The 13218-nt window shown below is 43.5% G+C and overlaps 1 long non-coding RNA gene across 4 annotated transcripts in view; it reads right to left on the bottom strand.

The window, feature by feature from the left end:
* Positions 1-13218, bottom strand: part of LOC135396560 (uncharacterized) — a 22290-nt gene extending 9072 nt beyond the window's left edge. Inside the window, exons 1-3 of one of the 4 annotated variants that reach the window (XR_010423435.1) lie at positions 11858-13218; positions 9893-9953; positions 8640-9468 (exon numbers count right to left, since the gene is read on the bottom strand). This is a non-coding gene — a long non-coding RNA (uncharacterized LOC135396560). Of the gene's footprint in view, positions 1-8639; positions 9469-9892 lie in introns of those variants that run through there. The other 3 variants (XR_010423438.1, XR_010423437.1, XR_010423436.1) reach the window with 3 other exon arrangements.

The raw sequence follows: 13218 nt of genomic DNA, 5'->3' as shown, positions 1-13218 counted from the left end.
CTCATGAGGTCTGAGGGGCGCCAGGTCTCTGTGAGTGAAGTCACTGGTGAGGCCTGAGGTATGTGAGGTCAGTATGAGGGCATTCAGAAATGAGGTCAAATGACGCATGATATGGTTCCAGCGACACAACCACTGGCTGTGTACACTTTAAAGGGCTGGTGTGCACGTATTTAGCAATTTCGTCTACGTCGCGCTGGGAACACAGCAAAGCGTCCTGAGCTGACTGATTACTTTGCGATATGGTTCCAGCAACCTAACTGCAGGCAGGGTGCACTTTAAAGGGCTGGTGTGCACGTTTTTACAAATTTAGTCTATGTCGCGCTGGGAACACAGCAAAGTGTCCTGAGCTGACTGATTACTTGGCGATATGGTTCCAGCGACCCAACTACAGGCAGGGTGCACTTTAAAGGGCTGGTGTGCACGTTTTTACAAATTTAGTCTATGTCGCCCTGGGAACACAGCAAAACGTCCTGAGCTGACTGATTACTTGGCGATATGGTTCCAGTGACCAAACTACCGGGAGGGTGCACTTTAAAGGGCTGGTGTGCCCGTTTTTAGCAATTTCGTCTATGTTGCGCTGGGAACACAGCAAAGCGTCATGAGCTGACTGATTACTTGGCGATATGGTTCCAGTGACCGAACTACCGGCAGGGTGCACTTTAAAGGGCTCGTGTGCTCGTTTTTAGCAATTTCGTCTACGTCGCGCTGGGAACACAGCGAAGCATCCTGAGCTGACTGATTACTTGGCGATATGGTTCCAGCGACCCAACTACAGGCAGGGTGCACTTTAAAGGGCTGGTGTGCACGTTTTTACCAATTTCGTCTATGTTGCGCTGGGAACACAGCAAAGGGTCCTGAGCTGACTGATTACTTGGTGATATGCTTCCAGTGACCGAACTGCCAGCAGGGTGCACTTTGAAGGGCTGGTGTGCTCGTTTTTAGTAATATCGTCTACGTCGCGCTGGGAACACAGCAAATCGTCCTGAGCTGACTGATAAGTTGGTGCAGGGTGCACTTTAAAAGGCTGGTGTGCCCGTTTTGAGCAATTTTGTCTACGTCGCGCTGGGAACACAGCAAAGCCTCCTGAGCTGACTGATTACTTCGTGATATGGTTCCAGCGACCCAACTACCGAGAGCGTGCGCTTTAAAGGGCAGGTGCGCCGGTTTTTAGCAATTTCGTCTATGTCGCGCTGAGAACACAACAAAGCCCAGTACACTTGGTTGTGTTCCCAGCGCGACGTAGACGAAATTGCTAAAAACGTGCACATCAGCCCTTTAAAGTGCACCCTGCAGGTAGTTGGATCGCTGGAACCATGTCACCAAGTAATCAGTCAGCCAAGACGCTTTGCTCTTTCCCAGCGCGACATATACGAAACTGCTAAAAACGGGCACTCCAGCTCTTTGAAGTGCACGCTGCGTGTAGGTGGGTCGCTGGAACCATATCATGAAGTAATCAGTCAGCTCAGGAGGCTTTGTTGTGTTCCAAGCGCGACGTTTAAAGGTATTCATAGCAGTGATGGCCAGTAGTTAACTACATGTAGTTAAACTACCTGATTGTAGTTAAAAGTAGTTATCAACTACTTGCAGAAATGTAGTGTGCAACTACTAGTTAAACTACTATTTCGAGTAGTTGGCTACAGTAGTTAGGTTACTGCAGGCGCCAACTACTTCCGATTTTGCCGCAAGCTTTACGGCATGGCTGTGCTTCCGATTTTTACCTTGAGCTACTTGTTTGATGAGAACGGAGGTGCAGAGCAATTGTGCCGTGCATGTGTACTAAATTTTCACTTTTATCACTGCTTGTGATTCATATTTAGGGGTCTTAGAACGTTATAGAATGGGATTGGTGTTGATGGACAACATTAAGTAGTTATAGATGTAGTTAAACTACACTGCAGTAGTTAAAGAAGTAGTTTTAACTACCCTGCCTGAAAAGTAGTTGAACTACTAGTTAAACTACTCCATTGCAAAGTAGTTAGTAGTTATAGTAGAAGTACTTAGTGGCCATCACTGATTCATAGTATATAATACCTTGTATTAACTGTTGTAGATCTAACCCACCTCTACAGTGTACACCCTCAGGAATTAAAACTCGTTGCGGAACTGTGGTCATTGTTTCAGTTACTGGGCATGCACATATATGCTATAAGAAGAAAATTATTTCTTGAGAATGCACTACTGTTGATCAAACTCATGCAGCTGTAGGTTTACCTTCGGGCTCTTGGAACTCTCTGTAGTTGCCTTAGCTGCAGGAGGAGTGTCCTCCAGCATGTAAACTACTTGCAAAAATATTGACGTATTTAAGGTTATGACACAGATTGAAGGGTTTCAATTCAGGAAATTTGCAGTGGCAGGGCCTGCCAGAGTGAAACCTACAGAATATTTATGGTGTCGAAGGGGCGGTTCCTTCAGGACAGGAATATCTTGGATGGGAGCAAAAAGCTTGAAATTAACAAAGTGTTGTTTGCATTACGCAATTTGTAATACACTGAACACATAGGCAGCAAAACAAAAATTTAAAATTCAGCATGTATGAAAATTGGGTGCAACAAATTTACATAGTGTACCTGTACGTTGTCATTTCTGTGATATATATTGTCATTGCAGGGAGGTCACAAAACAATAAATGTATTGTTTTGTCACTTCCCTGCGCATTCATTGTATCTTGAAATGCGTATATGCCAGAATAAATGTTGAACTTGCAAAATGTATATTTTCTTTATTCATAGAGCATAACATCACTTATCTTTACAAAAGCATATCGTGTTAATCTTTGTCACTCAGAATGCACAACCAAGAAAGCCATCTTCCACTAAACATCACATTTGACAAGATTCAGTTGGTATCATTTCATACACAGGGAACACCAGGGCTCCAGTTTCAAGCTCCAAATCGTCATGTTGCAGTTGGGAAACCGTACATGTGTAGTGCAAGAGAGCCCTCGCACATGAAAATGTAAGATGGGAGTCACTGTTAATGCAAAGTGACTCCTATGAGAGAGACTGACGCTGAAGAAAAGTGTGCAAACTGCGGAAAGTGCCATAGAGGGTTTTCAGAAATCGTGCCTGGTTTCACAGCAGTGCTACCACATTCCCTTTAGGTGACGATGATAATGATTGGAGTTTCAGATGTGCAGCTGCATTTTTTGCAACGTGCTCCACATAACTAGCATGACAAAGTCAGCAGTGGATGGCAGGCCCCCATCCTTACGCAGCTTTGTTCACGCTGCAGTTCTATTCAGCAAAAGCATGTGAGTACGCGAGAAGGACATTCAATTTCACCTGCAAATAATCAGAAAAAATGAAGGAAGAAGAAAAAAGAAGTGCTGTACTTCAAAAGGATATAAGTTTTGTGTCTCAAGGAGGTGTTACCACTTACTAAATAACTTTATTAAGTTTACATCAACACCTAGATTAACTGGCCTAAGCGTAATCTAATTGCGTGCAGTAATTGTTTGGGATGCTTCGGTGTGTTCATATTTGCGAGGCATTACATCGAAGACACCACTAAAAGACCCTTTCTTGCTTGATATCAATCAAATTAAACGCATACGCCTGTTTGAAACAACGGCTGTGATTCTACGGGGCGATTTCTTTCTACCATGCGGGTATCCCTTCTGGGACCGTTCTTTGTGGAACAATTTTTGTCCAGAACGCAGCACGGGATATTATATACATGGTTGTTGTTAACCTCACATCGTTTCTTATTGAAATATTGGCTGGGAAACGTGCTGTAGTACAATTCCCAGCGCTGCACTGCAGTGACGGTCTAGTTTCGGAATGCAAAACATAACGTTATTAAGAATCGAAATGCAGGGCACCTGCGAAACACTGTTAGGATACATCAGTATACTGGCACCTTACAAAATCGCGTGACGACAAACAATGATCAACGCCTGTAGCGCAATAAATACTCACAATCTCTGTTGCCTCCCATTGTTTCCAATGGGCACACGCAGCGTTTTAGGACCCACCAACATGGCGGCCCGAATGCGTGCCTCTCTCCCACGAGCCCCTCTCCCATACGCGATCCAGCCTTTATACATAGAGATCAGTGGTATGCTAGCCGCAAGCTTACGCCTGACGAACAAAAACTGCACAGTAATGTTTGAGAATGTATCGCCGTCCATTGGGCCATTACGTTAAGGTTCCGCCACTACCTTTTAGGCCGAAAGTTTCGTCTCATTACCGACACTTCGGACTACTCCGCATCACAGCCAGCGACGCAAGTAAATTGAGCGTCTCAACCAACAGAACAGCTTTCTCAACGTCCAAATAGACAGCGCAAACCGCCGTCCTACCTAAGTGACTATGAAATCGAACTGTGAAACGTTTTTAGTTCACTAAGTAACTTTTTTTTTTCTTGTTTGTGCACTTTCATGTTGCTTAGCTTATTTTAGTTTGTATTGTGATATATTGTTGTCAATGTTTAACTTCTTCAAATGGGACTTTGGTCTTCAGGAAGGTGTGGGATGTGAGGGTCCTCCTTCCCCCTCCTCCTCATTCACGCCGCACTTCCACTGGACTCCAACAGAGGTCGCCCCTTTGCTTACGCAAAAGCTGTGGGGCTGTGGCACGCGCTCGCCGCGTCTGGAAGACCAGAGACTCCCTTGCCCCTAGTCAGTCGTTGTCGCTCGCCATGCTTACTTGACGGTTCTCTTGCTAGTTGTCTGTATCGCATCGCTTTCGCCATTAAACCGGTAGTTCGCTGCCCTCATTGTTCTCCCCAAGCCTTGCCTCATGCCTCTCCAGCCCTGGCATCCCCACACCATATGAGGTGCAAAATAATATACCTTTAGCCAGGTATAAAGCTACTATACCTCGAAGGAGGTTTAGCGTTTATACCTCAAAAGGTATGCGCCCTGGGACAAGCCGTTTATACCCTAAAAGGTATAAATTTTTCTAACAGTGTAGGTGAAAGATGAAAGTCACTGAAAAGGTTAGCCAGCTGTAGGGATCGAACCCACATCTTCTGGATGTTGTCCCAGCCTCAGAACATCAGTTTCTCTCTTGTTCAACACTATAGGGGCACAGAGTCTTTGCAGCACCCATCTAAGCCCTACGCAGCCACATCCCCCATTCCCTGGCACACTTCCTTTGCCAGCAGCAACATTAGCAAGGGTGAAGCAAGTTCCTTAACTGGCTTAAAACTGTACTACAATGCAACTTCAGCTACTGTGCAATAAATCCTCGACTCCAATGACTAATGCGTTTATCTACAAGACAACTTTGGCCCAATACCATTACATTGTTGATTGGTATGAGTTAAGGAATCCTAATTGGATTGACAAATTTTTGCATTGTCAGTTTTAGTGTACCGGATTCAATGTGCAGAGAAACTGTTGTCTAAGATTGTGAAATGTAACAACACATTATGTATAGTTTAAAATAAATGATATACAATGTGAAAACATCTGTTTATCTTGGTTAGAATTAGAAATAAAATTGCCATATGAATACACAAGAGACGCAGGAATTGCTTGGTTACATAGTTCTGTTGTCCTGGTTCCTTGGCTAGCCGGCTAGAATGCAGCTGGGTCATTCCAGGCCAAATCACCCAAAGGTCGTGCTCGACCCCCCTCAGTTTTGCTTCCAAAAATTATCATGGACTCCTTATTGCAAATAAAGACATTTTCCCGAGTTTTACTGGATATTGTTGAACTGTTCAGTTTATGGCGCATTATGATCTTTGTTGTCAATGCGCCATTAAACTCCCAAACATCATCATCATGTTGAACTGGTGTCGATTTAAGCGGGGTCAAAATTCGTCAGAATCGCGAAAACCAAGCTACGAAAACAGTTACCTACTGAGCAGGGTTTTGAATCTAGGTGGACTTTAGTGACATAGAATGAAAGAGCGTGGCCCTAACATTCTGCCAATATCAAGTTCTTCCCTCGTGTGTTATTTTCGGCCAGCGAAACAGGGCTGCTTTTTGGCGCTATTTCTTACAACTTTGCGCCTTGCTAAGAGCACTTTTCGCACAAGCTGGAAGGGACAAATACATTCAGCGTGTTCTGTACTTTCCATACTTCGAAATCACACGTTCTGAAGGCCGACCACACAATACTTTTTGCCCCATTCAATCCCAAATGCCATACTTTTGGCAAAGTTGGCCGTTTTCAACGCCGTTTTTGAAAATGAAGCGGTCGGCCGAGAACAATCCAAATAGATGGAGATGACAGATCAATATCTCTACTAAATCATATAAAAAAATTGAGAAGGTACTTTTTGATAAGGGCGAGAAAATATTTTTTATGCCCCACATGGTTACGCGAGGGCCGCACGAGACGGCTCCCCGTGCTGTGAGGCGCGCGAACAGATCGCGTGCCTAGGTTTCACAAGCCGTGTCGTGCGGCCGGGTATGAGTATTTCCTCTTTTTTGTCAGCCCTTTTGTTAATCAAATGTGTAGTTTTTATTGTTATCAGTGCATTGGTAAGTATTGTTAGTAGGTGTTTCTCAGAGTCTTTCATTCGCGGCGTTTTAAAGTGGTAGTCATGAGAAACGACAGCGATGCTTTCACACTCACAAGGAACATTATGAGCAAATCATACTATCCCTTCAAATGCGCGCTTTTTATGATTGACAGCAACGCAGAGCGGTAACGCGTGCGCTTGGAGACTGGGAGGTCCGCGGTTCGAATCCGCGGGCCGGCTGTGCCGTCTGGGGTTTTTCCTGGGTTTCCCTCAGATGTGTAATAGGCGTATGCCGGCACAGTTCCCCTGAAGTCGGCCCATGGACGCAGCTATCCTCCCCCCGAGCGGATTCCGCTCGGTCTTCCACTTCACCCTTTCCTCTCCTCCTCTCCACCACCTTTCCCTTCCCGAGAAACATGCCGCCTAATCAGGCAGGCAGACCTCTCGGGTTCCTCCCAACGACACTCCTCCTCCTCCTCCTCCACAGCAACGCAGATCACGTTGTGAGCGGATAGTTTTTGCTGCATTGTAGCGTCCAAAAACGCGCTCGTATATCCACGTAACCTTTAAAGGGACAGTCGCATCGACCACCGATCGATTCCGAAACAACAGTGAATTGAGATTCCCCGTCCTTCACTGACCATGACTCCGAAAGTCCCATTCCGATCGACGGAATATTTTTTGCATAATTCGTGTGTAACATAGAGATTTCTATGGTGTGTAAGCGGCGCTACAGCAGACGGCGGATGCGGTCGTCAAGCGGAACTCCCTGCTGAGAATCTTTAGCAACGTCACAAGGAATCTGACCAATAAGAACGCGACGAGCCAGAGGAGTCCCCGCAGCTTGCATGAGCAAGGTCAGGGAGACGAAGGCGAAGGCACATACGGAGATGGCGGACTCGGAACGCGGAAGTGGCGAATCGTGCTGTTCAAATGCCTTTAGTAATAGCTCCCGTGACGAATATACAGGGTATGTGCAGAAAAACGTGACCCGCATTTAGGCACATAGCTTGTTGCCTACCTAACTAACGAACTTCCGGTGGCGCACGATGGCGCATTTATGCGTGCGAAATCTGTAGAAAAATTGTGGAAGCCATACCCAGCTTAAAAAATAAACGGAACAACGAAAACGTCGGCTTCCGTGCATCAGAATAGGGCAACATGGTGGACAACAGGGTGTATGTGAAAGGGCAACATGGTGCACGTAGGAGAGTTGTGTTCAAGTACCGCTAGGGGAGCTATCGGTGCATAAATCGAAACGATGTCCCATCGCGCATGGGAGAGGGGCTCGTGGTGGAGAGGCGTGCCTTCGGGCCGCCATGTTGGTGGGCCCTAAAGTGCTGTGTGTGCCCATAGAAAACAATGGGAGGCAACAGAGATTGTGAGTATTTATTGCGCTGCAAGCATTGGTCGTTGTTTGTCATCACACAATTTTGTAAGGTGCCAGTATACTGATGTATCCTAACAGTGTTTCACAGGTGTCCTGCCGTTCGATTCTTAATTACGTTATGTTTTGCATTCCGAAACTAGACCGTCACTGCAGTGCAGCGCTGGGGATTGTACTACAGCACATTTCCCAGCCAATATTTCAATAAGAAACAACTTGAGGTTAACAACAACCATGTATATAATATCCCGTACTGCGTTTTGGACAAAAATTGTTCCAGCAAGAACGGTCCGGGAATAGATATACTCGCATGGCAGAAAGAGATCGTTCTGTAGGACCACAGCCGTTGTTTTAGCCGTGTATGCGTTTAGTATGATTTATGTCAAGCATCGCCTTAGAAAGAGTCTTTTAGTAAACGACAGCGGTACTTTGCCTCGCAAATATGGACACACCGAAGCAGCCCAAATAATTACTTCACGCAATTAGATCACACTCGTTAGGACAGTTAATGAGGTAGTGATGTAAGCTTAATCAATTAAGTTACTTAGAAAGTGGTAACACCTCCTTGAGACACAGGACTTATCTCTTTTTGAAGTACAGCCCTTCTATGTTTGTTTGCTTCTTCCTTTATTTGTTCTGATTATTTGCAGGCGCCGTTGTGCCAAACTGAATGTCCTTCTCCAGCACTCACATGCTTTTGTTGAATACAACTGCAGCGTGAGGAAAGCTGCTTGGGGACGGGGTCCTGCTATCCAGTGCTGACTTTGTCATGCTTGTTATGTGGAGCATGTTCCAAAAAATGCAGCTCCACGTATGGTCTTCAAATTGCAACAGGACTATTTGGAGCTTGAAACAGTTGTGATTTTGTCATTTTGACCCTCGTGTACCCAGTCTGTGAAATGCAAACAAAAAAGTCTAACACGATATGCTTTTGTAATGAAGATCACTGATGATGAGTAAAGAGAATATACGAGTTCAAGTTTATTCAATATTTTATATCATTCATTATATTATTCAACATTTTATGTCAAGTTTATACATCAAGTTTATTCAAGTTCAAGATTTATTTCTTGCACTTATGCGTTTCAGGATACAATGAACGTGCAGGGAGGTCGCAAGAGACTACATTTATTGTTTTGTGACCTTGCTACAATAGCAATATATATTTTAGGAATGACAATGGTCAGGTACGCTCTCTCAATTTTAGGTTGGAATGAGCAATGAATAGCAACTTCCCTCCTGATATTTTCTCATATATGCTAAATTTTAAATTTAATGTGATCGAATATGTGATAATATAATAATAATATATAATAATATAATATGTGATAAATGAATGTGATCAACAGTAGATGTAAACAACATGAGTAGCCAGAGAAGTGCATTCTCAATAAATAATTTTCTTCTTATAGCGTATATGTGCATGCCTATTAACTGAAACAATTATCACAGTTCCCTGACAAGTTTTAATTTCTGAGAGTGTACTGTAGAGGCTGCTTAGATCTACAACAGTTCATACAAGGTATTATATACTGTGAATGCCTTTCAAAATCCCATGTGACACATATGCCTTTACTTTCTGGAGGTGCTGTGGCAGTCAAAGTTTGTGGGCATTACGTAGGTTCTGCACCCATTTCTTGAGTATGTCGAGGCAGCTGTGAAGTAACCTGCATTGATGATGATTATTCCAGTTTTTATGGTGCATCGACAACTAAGGAAATAATACATCAGAACATTGGTTTGGGTGCAACCAGTTAAAAATGAATATGTTGTTTAATAAATGCATTGGACAAATGTTAAAACATCAGTTTAAAACATGGTTTACAATGATGAAAGTTTACAATCCCTGTATCTTCTAAAAATTAAAAAGATTAAAAACTATTCTAAAAAGAATATGGGGAACTCTTCTAAAAAGAATTATAATCTCTAATTATTATATTGCTGGGTGAAGGAGCTTAAAGTCTAAGGTGTGTTTCTGATGTGAACATGTAAGAAAATATGCAAAACTGAGAGAGGCTAACCACAGTGCGTGCACTGAGGTTGTTCCTTCCTGTAAAGTAGAAACCAGTGGATGAGGAACGTGATACTTACCTGTACACCCAGCCGTATCACACTGCACAGATTATTCACTGGGTAGCCCTCATGACGAAACCTGTATTGAGAGACCACTTTTGCCTTAAAAACTGCTACAAATAGCACGACACGCTACAAATTATTACTATCGTAACAAGCTGGCGATACAGCTCAGACACAAAGGCGTTATTCAAGTCGCACCACACCACCGTTACGTAGGATCCTTTGTCAAAAATCAAACCAAGGCACAAAACAATACCAATACATGAAAAAAGTGACAATCGTGGTCTCATTATGACGTAATACCGAACGTGTGCTCGAAGGTAATTCAAAGAAATGAATGTGGCACTTGCTTCCGCAGAGAACACCGTGTACCATGCTAGCAATGCATGCAAAAAAGCGCTCGAGTGCTTGCACATATATTGGTGACAACACTAACTGTGTAGTGTAACATGTTCTTTCAAGTATATTATGCACTCAAACTGTATTTGCCGCCGGATAAAATGCAAGTGTGCTCGATTGAACGTCGGAAGAGCGATCAAGCAACCTGCATCCAGTGCTCGTTTTGGGCAAAAAAAAACACTTCATAATGGTCAACTAAATATACAGCAAAGTGTCCTTTCTTTTTTACAGCTACGTCAGGTTCACTGCTTATTGTGTGTTTACAAGCTGAGTTTGGAGATTCCTTGGACCGAGAAACAGACGACAGATACCTGGGTGTGTCGTCTGCATGATTCGCCAACGTTTTTCCATCCCGGTCCTATCAGGACTATCATCTTTAGTGTGCCTCATTTCCTGTTCACACCTACACCATAATAGACTTGCGTAGTTTCCAATTGAGAAGTGTGAAACAGAATCTGTGTTGCCACAGTAATCCCGAGAAGTGCAAAGGAATAGGCAGGAGCAATAAACTACCTGGCCATAAGTGACAGTTATACTTTTAATGGTAGTGTAATGCTTCTTATCGTTGACAGTATTATAGCATGTGAGGGATATAACACGTCAAATAATTTCAGGTAACGTTTCATAACTCACTAATGGTACAGTTACACCTCATTATCATAGTAAGTGATACATCTGTCTGGGAATGTCCACAATTTGTCATTCCCACGGAAGATTGTTCTGCCTTGATACAGCAAAACAAATTTTGATACCTGCCATTGATCCAATTTTTTTAGCACCACTGTTTTGAAAATAGCTTTCAAGACTGTAAATTCAGAGATCCTTGACAGAGCATTACCTCTTGTCTATGTATTATAATAATTATTATAACGGCAGGCAATAGGTTATGCAAATGTGAATAAATCTTTGTGTTGACTGAGTGTTGTCCATTCAAGAGCCATTGCACAAGTCCACATCCAACTCTTCACGCACAGGTATTTATTATTTGCTATGCACAGACAGTTATCAGCGTGCACCACACTGGCAATGTCCCTTGGGATCTGCAGCGGGGACTCACAAAAAAAAAAAGTTTCCTAAGTACTTCAATTGCAATGAAATCGGACGGTTTCATTGTAACAGTGGTACACAGGAAAAAAACTCGGGGTGTTGGGGGGGATCTGGATCAATCTCTGGGCACAACCAAGTGTAAAATTTTGGAAGGGTTAGTACATCCTGAAATGACCCTCATGCCTCAGACCCCACTACTAATGCACGAATAATGCACCTCCCTTTTACAGTAAGAGGCCTCCTACTATATCTACGGCATATCCTATCAAAGCTCACAGGACAGCAAATTTGGCCAATGCTTATGTGACAGTGCCTCGTAGAACATGCAGCTTTTCTGTTGAATTGACACTAGATCTCTCGTAGCCCCTTTAATGTCTGGAGGTAGGTGCATCATTTTACATTTAACCAGCAGTAATGTATAGCATTGCAAAAAAGGAAACAAGGGCTTAATCTCAACGCTGCATCAGCATCATCTCACAATAACGTTGTTGTTGTCAGCCTCTGCACAAAGATTTGGGTGGACCTGAAACGGACCTTTTTTCTTCTTTTTCTTTTTTTTTCTTTTCCTTCTTTCAAGTTATTTTGTCTTGGCATGTAGCTGTGAGATGTCAGTAGAAGCCATGAAGTCATTCTCTTTACTTCTTGAACTTGGATGAAGAAAGCACTGTTCTGGAAGATCGTAATTTGTCAGAGGCATCGTAAAGACATTATAGTGTAAAAACCAGGTCTCTCAGCAAAACTGCCGTGCACACACGTACATTGTTTGATGCCGTTTCATGGATGGATGGGACTTGGGTCAGCAGCACCTGGTCCTTCTATTACACAGAACGTCAAAAATGCACCTCAAGTTGGCTATGACAATCGCAAAAGCCGCCACCCTGCAGCACACAAACAGTTCACAAACAGGGAGATAAAAGGAAACTGGGAAGTGGTCTATGGCGCTTATGTTAGGGACAGAGGTACTGCTTGTATATATATAGTGCCTGTTTCTAACACCAGCACACAAACAGCGTCAGTTCTTCCTTTTAGTGATCGGGGTTCATAGTTTGCGAATTGTTCTGTGTCCAAAAATTGTAAACACATTATATGTATTTAAGTAATATACGTACCACTTGCGCTTGACCCTGTCGAGCTGATTGCAGCTGTAATACTCATGAAAACCAATCATGTCTACCACATTCCACAAAAGTCACAGGTTCAGTAACAGGGAAAGTTTCATGATAACGCGTCCGACAACGAGAAAAGCCAATCACGTTCATGTGAATGAGGTGACATAATGTTCTTTTACTTGTTTATTGTATTTTATTTATCTAGTTATTAATCATAGGTTAGGGGACACCTTACGTTGTACCGATTTCGTCTTTTGCTGCTAAATTACTCACGCGCAAGAGTGACAGATCCGATTGGGAAACTATACATAGATATTGTGACTTACTGTCGAAGTTTCTGGCTCGCTTTGTTCGTGGAACACTGTCGGAACGGCGTCAAGTTTCAATTCGTTCCTTTTTTGTGTCAATCCAAGTTGCACTTGAATGATGTTCTCATCCAGGTACACATTATCGGTGAAATGCGAGGTGCATACACGGACAGCATGAACACTCCTTGCTTCATCTGGATACCCGCTAGTGATGTAGCTGCTTCCAACTTTCGCTTCGTCTGGGGTCTGGCTGTAGCTGTATCCTAGGCGTGCGAAATCAACATCGACGTTTTCGAAGGAAGTTTTCCTGGAGTCAGGAACGCTGCGTCGGTTTCCAAACGACATCTCACGCGAAGGATGCAAGCGTAGAGATAGTATCCGCGTCACTAGAAAGTGTCACATGTGAATACGGGCGACGTGTCGGAAAAAACAAAGCAGCCCCAGACTTGGCGGCAGACGACAGCGTCCTTCACAGCGG

This window comes from Ornithodoros turicata, chromosome 6 (assembly GCF_037126465.1).
Source record: "Ornithodoros turicata isolate Travis chromosome 6, ASM3712646v1, whole genome shotgun sequence".
Taxonomy (NCBI): Eukaryota; Metazoa; Arthropoda; class Arachnida; order Ixodida; family Argasidae; genus Ornithodoros; species Ornithodoros turicata.
This window is presented reverse-complemented; position numbering and strand designations above follow the sequence as displayed.